General features: G+C 41.0%; 1 long non-coding RNA gene across 1 annotated transcript in view; it reads right to left on the bottom strand.

Annotated features, from left to right (window-relative positions):
* Positions 1 to 1478: 1478 nt before the first annotated feature.
* LOC126952934 (uncharacterized) overlaps positions 1479 to 18157 on the bottom strand; it is a 132338-nt gene continuing 115659 nt past the window's right edge. The window contains exons 3-5 of the long non-coding RNA XR_007725077.1: positions 3435 to 3567; positions 2560 to 2669; positions 1479 to 1711 (exon numbers count right to left, since the gene is read on the bottom strand). This is a non-coding gene — a long non-coding RNA (uncharacterized LOC126952934). The remainder of the gene's footprint in view (positions 1712 to 2559; positions 2670 to 3434; positions 3568 to 18157) is intronic.

The raw sequence follows: 18157 nt of genomic DNA, 5'->3' as shown, positions 1-18157 counted from the left end.
TGCCACAGGATAAGTGGGAGTACAATGCTTGAAACTGGCCAAGAGGATTTGGAGGGAGCTAAAGAATATAGATGGATACAAACTCAGAGCTTTTTTTTTTTTTTTAGGCAGAGTATCACTTTGTCACCCAGGCTGGAATGCAGTGGTGCAATCTCAGCTCACTGCAACCTCTGCCTCCCAGGTTCAAGCGATTCTCCTGCCTCACCCTCCTGAGTAGCTGGAATTATAGGTGTGCGCCACCATGCCCAGCTAATTTTTGGTATTTTTAGTAAAGATGGAGTTTCACTATGTTTGCCAGGCTGGTCTCGAACTCCTGATCTCAGGAGATCTTCTCACCTTGCCCTCCCAAAGTGCTAGGATTACAGACATGAGCCACCACACCCGGCCAAACTCAGAAGCTTCTTAGCAGGTCTTGTACAAAGTGACAGGGTCCTCCTAAAATCAATGTAGGCTTTAGGGTTAACAGTTTTGGGAACCTAGTTGAGAATCTCACCCCACTGCTGCTCTGTATAGCCATGGGGACGAAAACTCTATCACACACACATATTGAATGAACTGATGCTCACCTAAACCATTACTAGTTAAGATATAGGGCAATCTTAACTAAAATTGCACAACCATCTGGTTAACCCAATTGTTGGACTTATCTCATGCTAGGGGTTTAAGGTAGTGTTTGGGCTCCCAAACTTCTACTCACTCTCCTTCCTCTCCATTGCTGTGGCCAATAGAGCAGACATGCCCAAACAGACATCTGAACACGAATCCAAATATTGACCTTATAACAGACTAAGCAACTATCTAAATACACCTCTGCCCAAGGTTTAGGCTTCCTGGGAACAGCTAGATTGGAGAATGTTGTTTGGCTACATATCTCCTACCTCAACTTGAGGACAGACAGACTGATGGGAAAGGGGAAACCTGAGTAATCCCCCTAGTTGTAGGTAGAAAAGCTAGAATAGAAAGTGAAAATCCCTGTCTTCCTTCATTAGTATCATCAATATAGGAAGAGACTGCTTTGGTGTAGAAAGCAAGGAGGAGGTGGCCCTTTTAACTGATAAATGATGCAGAGCCCACTTTATTTATTTATTCATTTGTTTTTAGAGAGATAGACATGTGTCCATTCTCTATGGGAGGAACATACTCCCATCCTTTTATAATTTTCCAAAAGAAATATCAATCTTTGACCATTTGCATTAGCGATTCATTCACCAAAGGGGAGGAGCAGGGGGGACATTAGAGAAAGTGTCAGGAAGGGTTGATTCCAATACACTTATATTTGGGAAGATATTCCCCTCCCACAAATCACAGCTCAGTGAAATCTGGGGAGGCCAGCAGAGAACAGAAGGATACTTTTAAGGTTTCAATGCAACTGTAGATGCTGTGGGAGATGCCAAAGAAATAGAAAGAGTTCCTACCTTTGTAGATCAGGACACCAAACTTGCATAAGATTCAACAAGAAAAAAAAATAAAACCACAAAATAATAATAAAGTTCAAATTGTATGATATTATCCACTTCCATCAGGTGAACTTCCAAAGAGGAAGGGGGAGAAATTGGGAGGAAAAGGGAGGTCACAGAACAGCAATTTTCCCTGCCAGAAAATTGCTCTCTGCCTGTCTTTAGGGAAGCTCCTGCAGTGCGAGGAGCCCAGTCTCAGCTCATGGACCAGCATCTGGGTGCTCCTTGGGAGCACCCATTGAGCCCTAAGTTTCCTGAAGCAAAGTGGTGACAGATAATCAAGCAGTCACTAGTTGGGCTGTTCCTGAACTTTGGTTTTCTGTAATCCTGGTACCATTGGTGCCCTAGGCTGGCTTGTCAAACACTCCTGCCATCATTCCACCACTCTCATTTACTCTTTCCCTTCTAAAAGCTTTTTCCAACCAAACAAATGCCTTTTCTGGCCTTGATCATCACCTGACATCTTTTTAACAACTTTGTTGAGGTATAGTTTGCATGCCATAAAATTCACCTGTTTTAAATGTAAAATGTACTTACTTTTAGTAAATTTACTGAGTTGTGTAACCATCACCATAATCCGTGTTTAGAACATTTCTAGCTCCCCAATAAGATCCCTCATGCCTGCTTTCACCTAATATCTTAATGATATTGTTTGGCAGATAGCTAAAAGTAAGGCTAAGACACAAAGGGAAGCGGAGGGAGTAGTGAGCCTTACAAGGAGAAAGAACACCAGAGAGGTGCAGGTGGGAAACGTAGAAGAGATCAAAGGCTTCACATGGCTCACAGGTCTACTGAAGCCTTCAATGATGGAATGTATGCCAGATGTGGCCATCCTTCATCTCCACTCCTCAATGAAAAGCCATGAGAGTGCATGGCCCCACTAAATGCAACATGACTGACAGCAAAGTGTAGACAACCTCTTTTTCAACATGCCCAATATCTAACAATGTTTTGTGTAGAGATGAAACTTAATGTTTGTTGAATTGAACTGAGTTGGAGACATGAAAAGTTGGAAGAGGAAAAATGTCTCCTTATGGACAATTGTCACCCAATATCCTTTCTCACTTCCCAATGCCCCTCCAGTTTCCTTTTTGATAATTACCTCTTTCCATCATGTGTGGTGTTAGAGGGATGATAATTTCTGGGGTGTAGGATCAGATTTTCCTTCTTCCCATCTCAACACATCCAGGGACAAAAAGTGTCATTTTGACACTATAAACCAATGATGCAAGGTCAGAAGGAATGATTAGACATCATCCATGGCCACAGTTGCCCTGGCCCCAGCCAGACTCAACCTGTGTGAAGCAGATGCTATGCCTCCTGCTTCCTGGCCTTCCAGAGGTGCCCTGTTCCCACCTATTCGCAAGCCCAACTGTCCATCCTTCTGCTAATGCTGTGTCCTCCCAGTAATTCCATTTTATTACCTAGAATTGGTTTCTGTTGCTTGCAACTGAGGAATCCTAACCCCTTCATGCCCTTTAAAGGCCATGGCATTGATGAGGTGAGAGGTAACAAGAGTCATGGTGTCACTTCCATAAGAGGCATTTCAGGGGCAAAAATGGGATGACTGAAGAAATTATTTCCTGGCAGGAAAGGAAGAGTAGTCAAAGCTGACCCTAAAGTTTTATATTTCAAATGTGTTTCTATCACACAGGGTTTTTGGTCATTCGAACTTTCACCCAGGTGAACTAAGAAAACTGGTTACACATTTCTCATAAATGGATCAACAGCACAGGCTATTTGAAGACCTAACGTGTGAGGATGAGTAATTTTCACATGCTTTTCACTTCACTGAGAGAACAACCAACATGGCTTGTCGAGCAGTTGGTCTCACTGCTCAACCTCACGCACGTGCCGCCCGGGCCGGTGATTCAGTCCCCCCAAAGCACTGCTTCCTTCTGAATTAGAGAGCCAAGGTTGTGAGTCAGCCCTGCTCAAAGCCAAGACACTTTGATTCAGTGTTATTTTTTGCCTTACCACACAAGGTTCAAAATGTCCAATCTCTTTTCTTTAATGCCAATGCCCCAATAGCTAGGAGTCACAGTCCAGAGCTGCTTTATTAAAAATGTTCATTTTCAGAAATCATTGATCCTGAAATCATTGTACTCTTCTGAAATAAAAAATAAATAAATAAAAAGAAAGAAAGAAAAATCAATCAACAAAATAGCAAAATGGTAAGCAGCACAATATGACATGTTAATGCTAAATGCCAGCTTCATGGTTCAATGCCCAATTTATTACGTTGAAAGCACTAGGCAGAAGACAGGCATCAAATGAAATGAGGACTGAATAAATGTGCTACTGCATAAAAACTATTTATGAATTTCCATGCTGTTTGTCATTGAATAAAAGCTATAATCATTTGATAGATATACATTTTGTCAGTGCTACTTTAAACTGATACTTCATCAAATTGCTACAACCCTTTCAGGTGTGAGAATCACACAGCTTCTTTGATGGAAATCGTGACTGAATGCATGAAAGCTGAAAGACCAGCAAAAATTACAGAGCAACAGCCCATTACTAAAGGGCCATGGTATGAGAGACACGTAATGCATTTCACTTGGAAGGGATTTCTGAGTTCACCCCTAAGACCAATCCCTCCACCCAGAGCCGAAGCCCGCCAGTTACAACACACTCCAGATAACATACAATGGTGTCATATCACATACTAATGCTATGGTAATTCTCCTACTATTTCAAAGACTGGGAATCTGAACCAAGAACAGGAAGAGATTAGTCAAGTTTATTCAGCTTATGCCTGCATCTTCTCATTGCCCTCTTTAGAATGGAAATATGTCATCATAGTTCAGTTTCCTGAGGTCACAAAGATAAGACAATATCTACTTTGATTTCAAACAGAATCATTTATAGATAAAAGAATGCTCCTCTCTCAAATAAAACAGCTTTTCAAATAGCCTCTCACCACAGTTAGTAATAATTTATGCTTGGTGAACAGGAAAATGTGCTGAATTTATTCATTTTACTGTGTGCCGCCTGTCAAAAGGGCAAGCTGATAAAGAAAGAAGTAGGGGTGGGCAATTTATTGGTATTTGCACATCTGATATAAAAGGTTTCTGTAATTCCTCCTGATTTCAAAAGAAGAAGAAAATTAACTCTAAAGTGGCAAAACAGAAAATTCCTGTTACTGTCAAAGCCATGGTATCTGACATTTTACCACGTGGATAATTCTAGACACTGATTTTTCTTTTGTCCTCCAAAATAAATGTTTGCTCCATTTTTGAACCCTAATCAAAAAATTATGCCACAAGAGACAATCTCTACTTAAGAACCTAGAATCTGGCCCAGCTTCAAGGGCATAGTCCTACTGTGTCGCATTTTCCTAAACACCTCTAACAGCTGGATGGCTGTTCATCCCCCTCCTCTGCCAATCCAGTCATTTGCTTTAACCAGAACACGTCTATTTTCAATCCTAATTATTTCTGAATTGAAATTTTATTTTCTTCAATGGTTTCAGGATGCGTTTTAGAGTGTTTTGGGTTTTGAAACTTCACTTTGAAATGGGATATGGTTTTTACGTCCTTTTCTTATGCTTTCTCTCCTGAGGAGTTGTTGAAACTTCTTACATTTAAATTCCTTAGGGGTCACCTGTAGTTTAGTGCCTCATGTAGCAGACAGGGTATCAGGTACAGCTGGAAATTTGGGGCATTAACTTGAACTGAAGCTCAGATAACCAGACGTCTTAACTCATATGCCACTCTCTTCTTTCCATCATAGCAGATAACAAAGTCTTTATCATAAATTAAAAGTATAGCATGAAGATTGGGGCATTTTGAAGAGAAGAAAGTTGTCTGAAGTTCAGAATTTAGCAAGTTCATTTTACAGACTTCATGTATGGGTTTTTTTTTTAATAGCACCTCACAAAATTCTAGCTGAAAGCCATGAGATAATATAGCTTAATGAAACTAAGGTTCATTTATAAAAATTATAATTTAATCATAAAAATACTACATTTTAGATACAAAAGCTTCTTTCTGAGCTCACATCTCCCATTTATGTCTGAAAGAGCACAGGCAATGCCACCCACTGAGCATTCTTGGTGGTAACTGGTTCTAAACCTCAAATTTCAAAATAATCACACTCAGACACACCACAACCACATCCTGGATCATCAGAAGCCAAGAAAATCCAGTGATGAAAGTTTTTCTTAATCCCACAGGCATCTATGGTGTGGGGAAGAGGACTGTGTTGCTATAGCTACTGATCCCCTGGTTTTTGGTTTCTTTAACCTTTCCTCCCCTTGGGCCGTATCTCCAAATACTGCTGCAGTAGCCTGTGGAGGCTGTGGGGAGAGCAGATCCACCTCTGAGTTCAAGAGAAAGACATTCTCCAGGAAGCACTCCTCTCCTCACATTTGGCGACAGTTACAAAGCAGAATTGTCTCCTCTTTAAGTGGCAGTTGTGAAGCCCAGAGGCAGTGTGGGATGCTGAATGAAATAACAGTTTCCAAAGTACCATCTGATCAAGCCTTCCCATATTCTCCTGAGATTCCTTTCACTACCGCTCAAAGACTTGGGGTCTGGAGATTTGTTTTTGTGTGTTTGGTTATTTACCATTAGATGGTAACCTAGGGATGGGGCCTGGCTATATTTCCACTCCTTGTTCTTGCTCCTGCATAAGTCATGGAAATTCTCACCCTAAAAACTTCTTTTGACCATAACCTTGACTTCATTGCGAGGGATTTAGAAAAAGGCGTGGCCTATCCAAGTAAAGGGCGGGTACTCAGCCTACCCACCAGCTACAACTTGTCACAAATTGACACTTAACCTGGCTCTCTATCCATCTCCATTGTTTTTTACACTCACTGAGGAAGCATCATGGTATACCAGAAAGTCTAGGCTTTGGATCAAACACATTTGGATGTCAATTCCAGCTCCTGGATCCAAACATATTTGGATTTGAATTCCTTGAGTAAATTACCCCCATCTTTAAATCTGTTTCCTCAATTAGAAAGGGCTGTTAGGAAGAGGCAATGCAAAATGAGCACTTAGTGTGCTGTGCCAGGCACATACTAAGCATGTAAAGGATGTTAGCTATTATTATTGTAATTTACTTCATAGGGATGCTGTGCGGTATTAAATGAGATGACATCTGTGGAAGGCCAGGCCCATTTGGAAGAGCTCAAAAACACCAGTTCCTTTCCTCTTAATAACAATTAAGTTTTTCCAAATCTGCTTAGGTTTCAGGTGAAGACTTTGGATTTGAATCCATGGTGCTTGCCTGTAGCCACCTAATAATACACACCTCTCCCTGTGCCTGCAGCCCCATAGGGAGAGCATCCTAAACACCTTTATGACATATTTCCCCCTCCCCACCTTAAGTCCAGTTCTGTTGGGTCTTCTGCACCTCACTGTCTGGCCCTCTCTCCGAATACTGAAATGTTTTCCCAATGTCTTCCCTCCTTCTGATTTCTAGGTTGGATCTTAAACCTTGCCTTTAACCGCCCACTCCTCTTTCCTCCTCTACTGCTCTGTTCTCCCATCCATCCCTGAGGTGCTCATTACCCAAGCACCATTTACAATGACAAAGCAAATGCACTGCATTTAGATTGATTTTTTCTTAGTCAAACTGGGGTACATTTGTAATACAGAAAAGGATTGGTGTGTTTTATCATAAGGAATTAACACTATTATCTCACAAATCTGATCGATGTGAGCAGCCAAAATAAATCTGTTGAGTAATTTCTTCCCTCACTAACTAGTTCTTTTGCCTGAATCTTCCAGTTAATAGTTTTGTCTGGTAAATTCTCAAATGGCATATATTATATTCATCCCAGCACTTGCGTTCTGTTTTGGATATGATTTTGAAAGAAGACATCTTAGAGAGTAAATTCTTGAGGAAAGGACATAAATAGATAAATACCAGATATAAACAGATAAACATGAATAAAAATCCATATTTCAGAAACATTATAAAAAACAGCAATAATAATAATAATATAATGACTGTAATTTTTCAAACATCCTCAGACCACAAAGGTAATGCAGAGGGAAAATAGGCGTATTTGTTTTCCTCTTGCCTTATGGCTGAAAGAGCAAAGCATGCATGATTTTTATGACCTGGCTAGTGATGTGTCCCTTCGGGGAGCTATTAACTCTATCCTTGTAGATGGTGCCTGATCCCTTTCAAAATTAGAAATTGCTTAAAACCAGAAAAAAAAAAGCATTTCATTCCTAAATAGGCCATTAGTGATATTGGATAGTTTGTTATGCTGTAATGCAATATTGAAATTCCTAGAGGCAATGGATTTTCAGTAGTGAATTAAAAAGACCAAACCAAACCGAGTATTTGAGGAATGAGTGAAAAGAATCTTGGGTAGCTAACTCTTTTATAGGTTGTGTGTCAGCAAGTGACCTTTTGAAAATAAAATTATTAACTCTCCCCAGAGAACTAAATGCAAATTGAGCCCAGCTGGATTGTGTGGTAGGTATGAAAACATATCTATTTTGATGCAGGGGAGAAGAGGGTGGGCATATATGCAATGAAATGTCAGAATAATGACCACCGCCCTCAACAGAAAGTAAGTGGACTAAAAATAGCAACATACAGTTTTGGTTCTTAAAAATTATCAGCAAAGATGCAAAGGGTAATGACAGCAGATGTGTACAGCAGGGTTTTAACCTGAATATGTGCCTGGACATGCTGTGCTGCCTCACTGCACAGCTAATACAACCTTTCACAACCTTTTCCCAGGAATGCAGAAGTCCAAGAATAATGCACATAAACTAAATAGCATCATTTCATAGCGTAAGTTAAAGGGAAGCTAATTTACTGGCTGCATGTTACAACAAATAAAATGAATTTCATTGCCTCCATGCCTCTACCTATCATCAGGCTTAATGTAAATACCCCTTTGAAGGACTATAGCTATCAGATGTGACATCAGAGTGATTCACCAACAGCTCTAATTATGTAAGTACAAAACTATATTGTGCTTACAGGCTTGCAAATACTAATTTCTCATCATTTGTATCCAAAAACTCTGGTAAATTCCCTTTTCCTGAATATAGTATCTAAATTTTAAATGTGTAGGAAAAGTCACTATTCTACTAAGTGTATCTTTCAATAGATACTTAATTTCCTTTCTGAAGTTACTGTAATTATTTCAGGAACTGAGCCTTTTTGTCCTAGAATTTGTGTTCTCATCAGGACAGACAAGCTCTCCAAGGACATGCTGATATTTCTCCTGGCTAACCTCTGGGGATATTATCGATGCATGGTACAGTGAGTTAATATTTTACCAAATGTTAAAAAAAAATAGAAGAATACAATTTGAGGAGGCGGGATTGTTAAGAATCATATTCAGGTTAAAATATTACATTCATAGGAATTTTAAAATGTTTTAATCAATATAGATGATTTCAACACAGTACATAAATCAAAGCCCTCCTATTTATTCCCCGGCCTGATAGAGTTTTTCCATCAAAATTGCCTATTCCATCCCAAATATGGATAATATATAATTTCAAGTTGAAATCAGGTCCCTTGAGTTTCTTGAGATTGGATAAATGTCTCCAAACATCAACAAACAGGCCTTAAAGTAAGGCAGTAATCTATAAACCATCCTGATGACTTGTCAATAGGAGGAGGAAGACAGGATGAGACTGTAAACTCAGCAACCTTTTCCTGACCTTAACCCTCCCCCAACCTCTGAAAAGTAATGAGGACTGTTCCTTGGGCCTTTGTTTGAGGAAGCTGATAATAAGAATTGGGAGCTCCTGTGTTTCCAAAGAGACTTAAAGTATCCACAACCCCTTCAGTTCAAAATTGCTTTATACTTGGTGACCTGAGGTTCAAGTAGGTAAGTTTTGCTACATTCAAGAATGCAGAAATAATTCACCCTATCACTGCACTAAGCAAGACAACCAACCAGGGCTGGTGTGGCCCACGAAAGGTCTAGGGAGACAGGGAACCAAGGATGTATTTCAAGGGGGCAGGTGGACTGGGGAACAGGAACTGTGTGAATAATTTTCGGAGACTCTGAGATTTTAGCTGCCACCAAAAGGAGAAAAAAGCACCAGATGTAGAGTTAGTAAACCAAGCTTCTAGTCAGCTCTGCCATTAATTTATTTTGTGATCTTGGACAAGTTTCTTAATTTCTCTGGGCCTCAGTTTTCCCATCTAAAGACTGGCTGAAACAATGTCTAAGTTACTGTCATCTCTCAAAAGTCTGCAGTTTTGCGACTGTTACTTATTCCTCAGAGATATAAGAAAACTGATGTCAACTATAATCATACAAGTGGAAGAAGAAAGAAGACAAATTCAGTTTTCTCAGCCTTGCTTATAACACTGCAGCACAGCACTCAAACCGTCAGTGAGAGGCAATGGAACGAATCAAGATCCTTAGACTAATTACATGTGGAAGACCTCTATGTGTCACCATGGAGACCAAAGGGAAGGTAGTCCTGGTAAAGGTCAAAGACTTGAAAAGTAGACATGGCATTATGAGAGATTCCTATTCCTCAACCAGATTCATCCCCAGGGCAGTGAGACCCTAATTATTTTCTAAAACAGTGTCTCCAAGTAGGGTGCGTGCTTCAGAATCACCTGGTCAGTTACTCATACAGATTCCTCGAACTCACCCATGCCCAAACAGTATCAGAATTTCTGGGAAAAGGACTAGGAAATTTGCATTTCTAAGAAATTCCCCTAGTGTTTGTAGAATAGCACTTGAGAACTACTGGTCTAACAAATGGAGAGGAAGAAGTTGGAAGAAAAATAATGAAATGCCCAGCATGTGGGCTCACAGAATGCCTCTGGAAGTGAAGGAGTCACTGACAACCTTGGTTGCCTTCAAGGGAGTCTGAGGTACATAGAAGAAAAACTTGCTTTCACTATAAATGTGTTAATGCTGTTAACATTTTTTACAATGAGCAAGAATTACATAAATATTTCTAATCCTAAAAAAGATTTTAAGTGAAAATTAAATGTGGGTACAACTTCTCAGATTTGAAAAAAAAATGGGCACTCTTTTTAAAGTTAAAGGATAAAGTGACAACAGTTTAAAATTTTCTCCTTTTATTTTTAAATCAAATAACCTGACTTGGAAAGGGTAAGCAAAATGCAGCCTTAGTTTTGTATTTTATCAAATGAAAGTTGGCAAGGAAAAGTGTCAGGAAGGATACTTAACAAAGATATCTCCCCTCAATTCAGCTAATTTCTGGTTTATATCCTAGAATTAGTGCCTGTCACTCACTGTACTATTTTTTTGTTTCCTGGATGATTAGCAGTTCTTGCTATGCAGAGACCATAATGTATGTCCCTTCCTGTTTCTCAAAGTCTCTTTCATGGTATACAGTACATGGTACTTGCTCAGTAAAATTCTTATGAAATATTTTCTTTTCTGTAACATCAAATTAAACATATTTTTAACTCCAAGGTAAGCTATAAGCTGTGATTTCCAACAATTGTAAAAGAGGATGATGCCTGAAGAGACCAAGGAGAGAGAGATCAGGATCAGAGGCCCAAATGAAACCACCTTTGCAAAAATTATAACTGAGACAATTATGATGGTGAAAGAGATCTGACCTAACCGACTCCATCTGGCTTTTAATCTCCAAACTGTTCTTGTTTATTCCTAGCCTCCCGAGTAGCTGGGATCACAGGCACGCAACACCACGCCTGGTTAATTTTTGTATTTTTAGTAGAGACAGTGTTTCACCCTATTGGCCAGGCTGATCTTGAACTCCTGACCTCGTGATCCACCCGCCTCAGCCTCCCAAAGTGCTAGGATTATAGATGTGAGCCACTGCACCCGGCCATAACTTTGAAACAAAGATAACAGCCCTTTCTGAAATAAATCCCCTTCTAGCCAGGGAACTAGACTGCCTTTGCAGGACTAACAAATTAGCCACGAGATTAGAAATTATACTTTAGGAGTCAAGCAGCTGAAAGCTGCAAGATTATGAACCTCCCCAAATTGCTCCTGGGGATAACATCACTATTGTAAAACCTAGGATCAGTGCTTGAGATATTTTGCAGACTCTGAACTTGATGGATCAGCTGCCACCACCCAGATCAATAAACTGGCTCCTCTGGTCTTGTGGCCCCCACCCAGCAACTGACTCAGCACTAGAGGACGGCTTCGACTCCCTGTGATTTCACTTCCCACCCGACCAGTCAGCACCCCCCACTTTCGGATCCCCTTCCCACCAAATCATCCTTAAAAACCTCAACCCCCAAGTTTTAGGGGAGACTGATTTGAATAATAATAAAACTCCAGCCTCCCGTAAAGCCAGCTCTGTGTGAATTAAACTCTTTCTCTATTGCAATTCACCTGTCTAAAGAAATTGGCTCTGTCTGGGCAGTGGGCAAGGAAAACCTGCTGGGCAGTTACACCAGGACCATTTTCACGTCTGCTCAGGGGTAAGGCAGTTTGCTTAAGAAAACCCCAGGACCAAGAGGCCTACGGCTGAGAGCTATCAGTGGAGGAGACACAGAGGCCTTCTGCCAAGGCAATTGTTTTATATGAAGCACCACGAGCTTACCTGGAATTCACTGGAAAGTGTCCCGTCTCACCATCTGAGACAAAGAGAACCAAAGACACAGCACGTGCTATGCCCGCTGTGGGAAGGGGTGGGATGAGCTATGCCTGGTGTGAGAGTGAGAACTGCACCATCAGGTCCACAACCAGGGCTCCCCACACTCTGCTGTTAAGTACCTATTGGAAAGGTCAGCTTGCCCTGCTCCTGCCCAAGACAGGCAGAGACAGCTGGGAGTGATATGGGAGGAGAGGGCAGTTACCCAGCAAAGGCCCCATCCTCAAGCTTCGAAACCCACAGCCTTAAATGGGAACAGGCATTCCTATTTTTGTGCCCAAATGTTGCCTTTTGGCCCACCGTGCCCCCTCTATCTTGTACTCATATAAACCCCAACCTCATGCTCTACAAGCAGGAGAACAGAGTAACAGCGCAGTGTGGCAGAGAAGGAGAGAAGAGAAGGAGTATCTGAACATTAAGAGAAGTTTGGCTGGGGACGGTCGGAGAGGAGATAGGCCATGGGGTGGCCAAACTCCAGGGGAAGATCATCTTCCCACTCCATCCCCTTTCCAGCTTCACATCCATCCCACTGAGGGCCACCTCCATCCAGCAATAAAATCCCCTGCATTTACCATCCTTCAATTTGTCAGTGTGACCTGATTCTTCCTAGACACCAGACGAGAACCCGGGTAATGAGCAGGCACTGAACTGGTTAACACTTAAGCCATCTGTGGATGGCAGAGCTAAAAGAGTACTGTAACACACCCACTGGGGGTTTGGGAGTCACAGGCACCCACCCCTAGACACTACCATGGGGCCGGAGCCCCAAAGCACTCGCCCTGGCTCCTGCACCTGCCTGTCTGCGTGCTCCCCCTCCCATAAAGGGTTGAGCACATGGCAGCTGAACAGATAAGCCACACCCTGTTAGGGAAGTTAGGTAACTCTCCCATTTCAGGAGCATGCTATGGGTACCTACCAATTATCTAATGGGAAGCAAAGGTTGCTTCAGTTAGTTCAACAGCACTGAGATGAGTCAAGTGCAGTGAGCAGCAGGAAACCATTTGATGCAAGATGGGCATCTAGGCATGACAAATGATGAAAGAAAAGTGGCAAAGCAAACTTGGTGGCTAACTAAACCCAAAATTCAGAATCCCTCTTTTATGGTACAGAGTTGTGAGTTGTCTCTGGCAACTGGGAAGCAGCTGCCCAATCAAGGACTACTTTCCTAACCCTCCTGCGTCTAGAGACAATATAATATGAACAGAAATTATGTGTATTATTTCCAGTCAAAGGCTTTTAAGCAATTCTTGTACCATCACTCCCTCTTTCCCATCCACCGGTTGGATGCAGAAGATGCCAACCCCTAGCTGTTGACAGAGCCACAGGATGGGGGAAGCCTGAGCCAGAATCATTTCATAAAAGAGACATCCAACAAGGAACCTCTGCTTTGGACTGCTACCTTAGCAATAAATAAACTTCTGTTGCATTTGAGATGGTATACATTGTGGGATATATTAATATTTGTAACAACAGCTACCATTACTCTAACTCACGTATTTGGCTAGGCCAAAGGTAAGTGCTGTATTTCCTGGAACTCAGGAACTGTGTCTAAATAAGGCCCAGTCCAAGATCTAATTGGCAGGAGGCTAGAGCCACCCTACTCTGACTAGGTGTTTGCAATGGACAGAAGACTGTTGTATAAATTTGCGTGGCTTGAATGAAAAGTATTCCTTCTTGGATGTTCATCTCTCCAGGACACACTAAAGACAATGCCCAGAGGAGATATATGTTCTCTCCATTTCTTTCTCCATCATATGCCTCTTAGAGAGGGCCCTGCTTCCAAAGCCTGGAACACTACCTGATAGAAAATGGTTTAAGACCTGATGAGTTTCCTTTTGCAAAAAGCATCTCTACAAAAGAATAAGTCCAGAGAATCCAGCCACAACCCAGAGCAGAGCCTACAGATTCCCCTGAGAATGCTGAGTGACTTGTTTTCATGCAATAAAAACAACTCTTGAGGATCTTAATAGAAAATTACAATTTATCAACTACACACACACGTCCATGTGCACACACACACATGAAAATGTTTGCCCTTTGAATCCCAGACTCAGGTTATATCTGTAAGAGACGCAGTGGCTCATGTCTGTAATCTCAGCACTTTGGGAGGCCCAGTTAGGCGAATCACCTGAGGTCAGGAGTTCAAGACCAGCCTGGCCAACATGGTGAAACTCTGTCTCTTCTAATACAAAAATTAGCCAGGCATGATGACAGGCGCCTGTAATCCCAGCCACTCAGGAGGCGGAGGCAGGAGAATCGCTTGAACCTGGGAGGTGGAGGTTGCAGTGAGCCGAGATCACGCCACTGCACTCCAGCCTGGTGACAGAGCGAGACTCCATTCCCCCTCCCCCCTCCGAAAAAACGAGACAAAGTCTCACATTTGGGGCATTCAGGTGGTTCAAAAATAAACAAGACATAGTCCCCAATCATCAGGAATGCACAGAATATAACTCTTAGTGTTACAAAAGAGAAGGATGCAGAATGTGCTATAGGAGCAAGAGAGGGGGAAGGGATAATTCCACATGGGGCACCCAGGAAGTTTTCTGGCGGAGGTGGGGGTATACAATGAATGCCACGTGTGTAGAAGGAGTACTGAGAACAGCAGGCAGAGGTAATAGCTCCAGCACAGGCCCTGGGACAGGAGAAGACAGAAAACTTACACTGGATCCTCTTGCTTGCAAAAGCATTTAGTGCCATAAACTCAAGGCAAGGGAGTAGTACACTCTTAGTAACAAAGTTTCTTAACTTTTTCCTTCCAAAAAGATAAAAATGCAGTTTTTAAGCAGTAAACCTGCCACTAAGCACTGTCTGGAACAATGGGTAGATGAAGGGAAGAGCACATTCTGAGGAAATAGAGAATCAGGATACAGGTGAGCCCAATCCACAATTTGCCAAGATTATATGATGCTCAAGTTTCCAATGAAAGCTAAGAAGATATTGAGTGAGGAGACAGAAATGAAGGTTGGGCTGAGTGTGGTGACTCATGCTTGTAATCCCAGCACTATGGGAGGCTGATGCAGGAGGACTGCTTGAGGCCAGGAATTTAAGACCAGCCTGGGCAACATAGCAAGATCCTGTCTCTAAAAAAAATTTAAACACTTAACAATGAAGGCTGGAAAATTCAAATAGCTTTTGGGTAAATGACCTATGAAACTGGGTGGGGCCATATCTCGGAGGTGCTAGACACCCAGTAGGCATTCAATAAATGTTTGTTGAATGAATGGCCCCTAAATACACATATACTTTGCCATGATAACCTGTGTCAGAAACACTCTTCAAAATTCATCGGTTGCCCTAATGCAGTGACTCATCCTCTATCCTTCCCACCCACATGCAATCAGAGCCAAGAAACTTCCTAGGGCTAAGCTAGAAAATATGTATAGATATAAAAAAATTAATATTTAAAAGACTATGCAAGCCTGGAGTCTCATGCATACCAAGCAATGCTCTCCATTCAAGCTCCAGCTCTGTCTGTCTTGCTTTCTCAGTCCCAGAAAGGAGTGGGAAGGCACAGCGATCTAGATAGCTATACACCTTTTCATAAGGAGAATTTTAAAGTGCCTAACATAGTGAGAACTATAAAATCAGTCTCCAAGTGTACATCTTTAAAGGTCTATATGCATAAATTAGTTTTGCATAGCACTGCAGAGCTCTAATTATTTTTTAATTTATACAAATACATGCAATTAAAGTGCAATTACAATGCAATTAAAATGCCAGTATAATTTAAATGCAGAAAGAAGAAAATTTATAAATCTACTCATGAATCCCCTTGATTTCTTTTTTGAGCTCAATTAATGCCACTTATGATTTACAAATTGTGAAAAATCTTATTTCGGTTAGTAAGGCCACCCCATCAATCCATGTACCTTAGGATGTGAAGTCTCATCTAGACCCACAGGGTGTATCTTGATCATGAATATTGGACCAGAATTGGCCAAAACAGAGTTGCTTGACAAAGAGGTAGCCAAAAGAAGGAGGGTAATTTAGAGTCCGTGCCTTACAGAAAAGTAAAGAATGTATGCAAAATTCAGGCCTTCTTAAATGTTGGCAGAATATATTTACATATTTTCCTAACAAGAGTTACAGCCCTCTTTACCCTAATTTCTCTGTAAATGAAGATACTCAGTAAATAGAGACTGATCTCAGGTGCCAGTAGTATATCACAGACTTTTGAAAACTGAAGATGATTTCTGCTACAGGGCCCCCCCTTGTTTTTTCAGCTTTTTATAAATAAAAGCTTTCATTGGGAAGTGGCAGGGGAAGAAAAGCAGCACGCAATCCAGTAATACGCTAGAAACTCAAACCTAAAAGGCTGGCTCACATTAAATTATGTTTCGTACAATGAACATTTATTGAGCACTTCCAGGATCTTGGTATAAAAAATAGCCTGAGGCTCTAGTCTTCTGGGAGGACATGGTTTGTAGGAGAAAACAGATATGTAAAAACGTTCATTGCTATACAATGGGATAAAAGCTACAGTGGCCACGTGCATTTCGGGGACAAAAGGAAATGGCCAATAACAAAGAGTTCTTCAGGAAGGAGAACATGTCTGAATTGGGTGCAGATTGAACAATGGTTTTTATCCCCTAAGGGACTTGTGATGGTTAATACCAAATGTCAACTTCATTGGCTTGAAGGATACAAAGTATTGATCCTGGGTATGTCTGTGAGGGTGTTGCCAAAGCAGATTAACACTGGAGTCAGGGGGCTGGGGAAGGCCCTCCCATCCTTAATCTGGTGGGCACCATCTAATCAGCTGCCAGCAAATATAAAGCAGGCAGAAAAACGTGAAAAGGTGAGACTGGCCTAGCCTCCCAGCCTATGTCTTTCTCCCAAGCTGGATGCTTCCTGCCATCAAACATCGGACCCCAAGTTCTTCAGTTTTGAGACTCAGACTGGCTCTCCTTGCTCCTCCAGCTTGCAGACAGCCTATTGTGGGACCTTGTGATCATTTAAGTTAATACTTAATAAACCCCTATATATACATTATATAACCCCATATATATATTATAATAAACCCCATATTATATATATGTTATTTATATATTTATATTATATATATATATCCTAGTAGTTCTATCCCTCTGAGGAACCCTGACAAATACAGGACTTCTTCTGTTATCTCAGTGACTGGGGCACAACTGGCATTTAGTAGGGAGAGGTCAAGGAAGCTAATCATCCTTACCCAGGGTCAGTGCTCCACACAAAGAGTTGTCCTGTTTCCCACATGACTTTTAAATGTCAAGTATCATGCCAGGCATTTAGGAGGTAAGACACCTGTTTATAATTACCTGAGCCTAGGGGCTAATTCGGTTTTACATATAAACCACAAAGAATATGTTATGTTTTCTTAGGTTTTTGGCACAATTCTAATACCTAGGAATATTTTTGAATTTTCCAGGAATGCAACTACTTTGTAAAATAAGGGAAAATTGCTTTTTATTTTGTTCAGAACATTACATTATTTCATAAATATTTCAATGTATATTTATGCTTTGATTTTTCAATACAGGGCAAAAAAATTTTTTTCCTCAGCGTGTGTCTTCTGACAGGAGTCATACAATGTATTTCTTACATAAATATCAAAATATGTCTACAATTTCCAGCTTCCACTTCTTGAAACTAGAGTGGGGCCAGAAAGACAATCTCGAATTAATATGAACCCTAAATGCCAAGTTTGTCCTCCGGGTTTTTAGAATGGTCTCTTTGTGCACATTGATGAGAGTTTCTTTAGGATACAAATGGCTGTTCATTGCACGGTTCCAAGGTTTGTGCAATGCAGTGACCCAAGTAAGTATGTACAAGTGGAATTGCTGGATCATAGGGTCTGCACAAGTCCAAATAGTTCTTCAAAGTAGGCATGCTTTTGATGGTCCCACCAGCAATGTTCCTACAACCTCACTAACACTTGGAGTTATTCAACTTTTTAATTTTGATAATCTTTGTAGTAACAGAATGGTATCTTGTTGTTGTTTTAACTTAAATTGATCAGATAATTAGGAAGGTTGGACATTTCTTAGGTGTTTATTGGTCAGTCAGGTTTCACTTGCTGTGAATGATGTGTTTATATTTTTTCTCCATGTTTCTCGTAGTTATTTTCTGTCTTTTACTTATTGAGTTAAATGAGGTCTTAATCTT

The sequence above is a fragment of the Macaca thibetana genome, chromosome 4, assembly GCF_024542745.1.
Source record: "Macaca thibetana thibetana isolate TM-01 chromosome 4, ASM2454274v1, whole genome shotgun sequence".
NCBI lineage: Eukaryota > Metazoa > Chordata > Mammalia > Primates > Cercopithecidae > Macaca > Macaca thibetana.
Note: the sequence above shows the minus strand (reverse complement) of the source record. Positions and strands in the feature narration are given on the sequence as shown.